The following is a 6,674-nucleotide window of genomic DNA, read 5'->3' as shown; positions in this document are numbered from 1 at the left end:
CGTTATCTTGTATGTCGTTATCAAGGCTCACCTTTTTTTTCTATATTGGTCATCAATTGTGTGTGTGTGTGTGTGTGTATGTGTGTTTGTGTGTGTGTGTGTGTGTGTATGTGTGTGTGTGTGTGTGTGTGTGTGTGTGTGTGTTCACCTTTTTGTGGTTACAGGGGTCGTGTCATAGCTCCTGGCCTTGCCTCTTCGCTGGTCATTACTAGATCCAGGTGTGTGCGTGTGTGTGTGTGTGCGCGCGCGCGTGTGAACTTACTCTTTGCAACACGTATTTGGTTTCCGGTTAATTAAACTGCAGCAGGTCTGGTTGAAACTGTTGACGATTATGGAAACAAATATTACCAGTGTGTTTGTTTAAAGCCGAATATTAGAAAAAGTCCCATTACACTGTAGCGAAAAGTGAACAAAAATAAGCTGGTCATCGTCATTTAAAAATCTCACATTTACGATTCTGAACTCGTATTAAAATTAGTGTCCTTTTCCTCACAGAAATAAAACACATTCACATCTGTGTATCCACCGTAATCCAAACTTTATTATAACGAGTTATTAATAAAAATGTATTGCATTTTTATCGTTATTTCTTTGATTAAAATGTAATCTGGATAATTATAAATTTACATGCAAATGGACTGAAATACCTGGCAAGGTCTTATCGTTAATTTGGAGAGATTATGAGGAACACAAATGTTTTTTTCTATGCATTTTTCAATATTGCGAAAACAAGTCTGTGTTTTACGTTGCTGGAGACATTATGAAGCAAAACTGGAAGCAATTTGAGTGCAGTTGACCAATTTTCCTCTCGTGATAACCCAATGATTGGTTAGAAAATTGGCGCAAGAATACATTACTGTCTTGTTGGGACTAGCAAAATAAACAGAAAATTGATAAACTAAATTTTTGGGATGACTAAACTGAAATAGTTGCAATAATTTTAAGTTTGCAAAGATTAAATAGCTGTAGCAATTGTTATGCTTATTTAAATAAAAAGTAGATGAAGTTCTTGTTCATTTTGTTATGTAAATTTTTTCAATATTAGATGAGATGAACAATGGAAAGCTTATAATCATAACCATAATTTTTAGATGGGTGGACCGGTAAGCCAGTGGAAGGCCTCGGACAGATGACTAAAACTCCCGCCTTAGGAAACACTTATCCAGTTTGCTGACAAATCTAACCTAACCCGGCAGAAAATGTTTGTTTACGAATTTTTTTTATTATAACCCAACCTAAAATTTAACTCCTATTCAAGATTAGATAAGGTTAGATCGGGTTATTTTTTTTTTTAATTTACCAGGAAAATAACGTTTTCTCAATTGGCCCAAAATGTAACTGTCTCAATTACTTAACCCACTTAAATTTGTAGAGTTTATATAGTAACCTATCTCTATACTTAAAACAAAAGCCTTCACCTATATATTAACCAAACTGCAGCAAACTATTAGTTTTCAAGATTTCCTTAAAAAAAAAGGGTACCTACAGTCATTTTAGGGCAAACTAAAATAGCAGAGCTATAATGTATTTCTAAAGATTTACTGAGAAAAATATGTACATTAATTTTTTTCATATTATTATTATTATAATCAAAAAGAAGCGCTAAGCCACAAGGACTATACAGCGCTGCAAATTTTTTTTCATATATATATATATATATATATATATATATATATATATATATATATATATATATATATATATATATATATATATATATATATATATATATATATATATATATATTTTTTTTTTTCATAATTCAACTGCTTTCGGATTCACAAAAATAAAACTGCAGCATCAATTTCTTTAACTTTTTTCTAAAATAAAATTGCGGCACTCATTTTAGAGTTAAAATAATATTTCTGTAATAATTTCCACTGTTAGCTAAAACACAATAACTAATTACTTTAGGGTTGATTAAAAAAATATCAGCAACAATAACATTTATAATATTATTACGCTTGTCAAAGAGAGTAATAATTATTAGAAAAGAAATCTATGACCCAATAATAATTGACAAAATATTTCTGCCACTTCACAAACGCTTGATAATAATTTTGTATTAAATAATCGGTGTGAATTTATCATAATTATTTGATAATCAAGTCCAGATATACGCGGGATATACAGCATATATACAGTGTATATACCATCATACATTGATGGAACCACCACACACTAACCATCACAGTGATGGAACCACTACCACACTAACCATGACAGTGATGGAACCACTACCACACTAACCATCACAGTGATGGAACCACTACCACACTAACCATCACAGTGATGGAACCACTACCACACTAACCATCACAGTGATGGAACCACTACCACACTAACCATCACAGTGATGGAACCACTACCACACTAACCATCACAGTGATGGAACCACTACCACACTAACCATCACAGTGATGAACACTACCACACTAACCATCACAGTGATGGAACCACTACCACACTAACCATGACAGTGATGGAACCACTACCACACTAACCATCACAGTGATGGAACCACTACCACACTAACCATCACAGTGGTGGAACCACTACCACACTAACCATGACAGTGATGGAACCACTACCACACTAACCATGACAGTGATGGAACCACCACCACACTAACCATGACAGTGATGGAACCACTACCACACTAACCATCACAGTGATGGAACCACTACCACACTAACCATCACAGTGATGGAACCACCACACACTAACCATGACAGTGATGGAACCACTACCACACTAACCATGACAGTGATGGAACCACCACCACACTAACCATGACAGTGATGGAACCACTACCACACTAACCATCACAGTGGTGGAACCACCACACACTAACCATGACAGTGATGGAACCACTACCACACTAACCATGACAGTGATGGAACCACTACCACACTAACCATGACAGTGATGGAACCACTACCACACTAACCATGACAGTGATGGAACCACTACCACACTAACCATGACAGTGATGGAACCACTACCACACTAACCATGACAGTGATGGAACCACTACCACACTAACCATGACAGTGATGGAACCACCACACACTAACCATGACAGTGATGGAACCACTACCACACTAACCATCACAGTGGTGGAAACACCACACACTAACCATGACAGTGATGGAACCACTACCACACTAACCATGACAGTGATGGAACCACTACCACACTAACCATGACAGTGATGGAACCACCACACACTAACCATCACAGTGATGGAACCACTACCACACTAACCATCACAGTGATGGAACCACTACCACACTAACCATGACAGTGATGGAACCACAGTGATGGAACCACCACCACCACACACCACACAGTGATGGAACCACTACCACACTAACCATCACAGTGATGGAACCACTACACACACTAACCATCACAGTAACCATCACAGTGATGGAACCACCACCACACTAACCATGACAGTGATGGAACCACCACCACACTAACCATGACAGTGATGGAACCACTACCACACTAACCATCACAGTGGTGGAACCACTACCACACTAACCATCACAGTGATGGAACCACCACCACACTAACCATGACAGTGATGGAACCACCACACACTAACCATCACAGTGATGGAACCACCACCACACTAACCATGACAGTGATGGAACCACCACACACTAACCATCACAGTGATGGAACCACTACCACACTAACCATGACAGTGGTGGAACCACTACCACACTAACCATGACAGTGGTGGAACCACTACCACACTAACCATGACAGTGGTGGAACCACTACCACACTAACCATGACAGTGATGGAACCACCACCACACTAACCATGACAGTGGTGGAACCACTACCACACTAACCATGACAGTGGTGGAACCACTACCACACTAACCATGACAGTGGTGGAACCACTACCACACTAACCATGACAGTGGTGGAACCACTACCACACTAACCATGACAGTGATGGAACCACCACCACACTAACCATGACAGTGGTGGAACCACTACCACACTAACCATCACAGTGATGGAACCACTACCACACTAACCATCACAGTGATGGAACCACCACCACACTAACCATCACAGTGATGGAACCACTACCACACTAACCATCACAGTGATGGAACCACTACCACACTAACCATCACAGTGATGGAACCACTACCACACTAACCATCACAGTGATACCACACTAACCATGACAGTGATGGAACCACTACCACACTAACCCACAGTGATACCACACTAACCATCACAGTGATGGAACCACTACCACACTAACCATGACAGTGATGGAACCACTACCACACTAACCATCACAGTGATGGAACCACCACACACTAACCATCACAGTGATGGAACCACTACCACACTAACCATGACAGTGATACCACACTAACCATCACAGTGATGGAACCACTACCACACTAACCATCACAGTGATGGAACCACCACACACTAACCATCACAGTGATGGAACCACTACCACACTAACCATGACAGTGATGGAACCACTACCACACTAACCATCACAGTGATGGAACCACTACCACACTAACCATCACAGTGATGGAACCACTACCACACTAACCATCACAGTGATGGAACCACTACAACACTAACCATCACAGTGATGGAACCACTACCACACTAACCATCACAGTGATGGAACCACTACCACACTAACCATCACAGTGATGGAACCACCACCACACTAACCATCACAGTGATGGAACCACTACCACACTAACCATCACAGTGATGGAACCACTACCACACTAACCATCACAGTGATGGAACCACTACCACACTAACCATCACAGTGATGAACACTACCACACTAACCAACCACTACCACACTAACCATCACAGTGATGGAACCACTACCACACTAACCATCACAGTGATGGAACCACTACCACACTAACCATCACAGTGATGGAACCACTACCACACTAACCATCACAGTGATGGAACCACTACCACACTAACCATCACAGTGATGGAACCACCACCACACTAACCATCACAGTGATGGAACCACCACCACACTAACCATCACAGTGATGAACACTACCACACTAACCATCACAGTGATGAACACTACCACACTAACCATCACAGTGATGAACACTACCACACTAACCATCACAGTGATGAACACTACCACACTAACCATCACAGTGATGGAACCACCACCACACTAACCATCACAGTGATGGAACCACTACCACACTAACCATCACAGTGATGGAACCACCACCACACTAACCATCACAGTGATGAACACTACCACACTAACCATCACAGTGATGGAACCACCACCACACTAACCATCACAGTGATGAACACTACCACACTAACCATCACAGTGATGGAACCACCACCACACTAACCATCACAGTGATGGAACCACCACCACACTAACCATCACAGTGATGGAACCACTACCACACTAACCATCACAGTGATGGAACCACTACCACACTAACCATCACAGTGATGAACACTACCACACTAACCATCACAGTGATGGAACCACCACCACACTAACCACAGTGATACCACACTAACCATCACAGTGGACCACACATCACAGTGATGAACACTACCACACTAACCCTGACAGTGATGGAACCACTACCACACTAACCATCACAGTGTTGGAACCACCACCACACTAACCATCACAGTGATGGAACCAACCCACTAACCCACAGTGATGAACACTACCACACTAACCATCACAGTGATGGAACCACTACCACACTAACCATCACAGTGATGGAACACTACCACACTAACCACACTAACCATCACAGTGATGACCACACTACCATCACAGTGATGGAACCAACCACTAACCACAGTGATGGAACCACCACCACACTAACCATCACAGTGATGGAACCACCTACCACACTAACCATCACAGTGATGGAACCACTACCACACTAACCATCACAGTGATGGAACCACTACCACACTAACCATCACAGTGATGAACACTACCACACTAACCATCACAGTGATGGAACCACCACCACACTAACCATCACAGTGATGGAACCACTACCACGCTAACCATCACAGTGATGAACACTACCACACTAACCATCACAGTGATGAACACTACCACACTAACCATCACAGTGATGGAACCACCACCACACTAACCATCACAGTGATGGAACCACCACCACACTAACCATCACAGTGATGAACACTACCACACTAACCATCACAGTGGTGGAACCACTACCACACTAACCATGACAGTGATGGAACCACTACCACGCTAACCATGACAGTGATGGAACCACCACCACAGTAACCATCACAGTGATGAACACTACCACACTAACCATGACAGTGATGGAACCACTACCACACTAACCATCACAGTGGTGGAACCACTACCACACTAACCATCACAGTGGTGGAACCACTACCACACTAACCATCACAGTGGTGGAGCCACGTTCTCGATACGGTCACCTGCCAGCGTACCTCAGGGTAACAGAGCAATAAATGACAAGGAGATTGGATGGGAAACATACTCTCTTCTCTCTCCCAACAACTGCAAGAGAAAGCCGACATTAATAGGAAGAGTCCTTGACCTCGTAGTCGCTTCTGTGCGGCTAGTAGCTTTAGCGCTAT

The sequence above is a fragment of the Cherax quadricarinatus genome, chromosome 40, assembly GCF_038502225.1.
Source record: "Cherax quadricarinatus isolate ZL_2023a chromosome 40, ASM3850222v1, whole genome shotgun sequence".
Classification (NCBI taxonomy): domain Eukaryota; kingdom Metazoa; phylum Arthropoda; class Malacostraca; order Decapoda; family Parastacidae; genus Cherax; species Cherax quadricarinatus.
Note: the sequence above shows the minus strand (reverse complement) of the source record.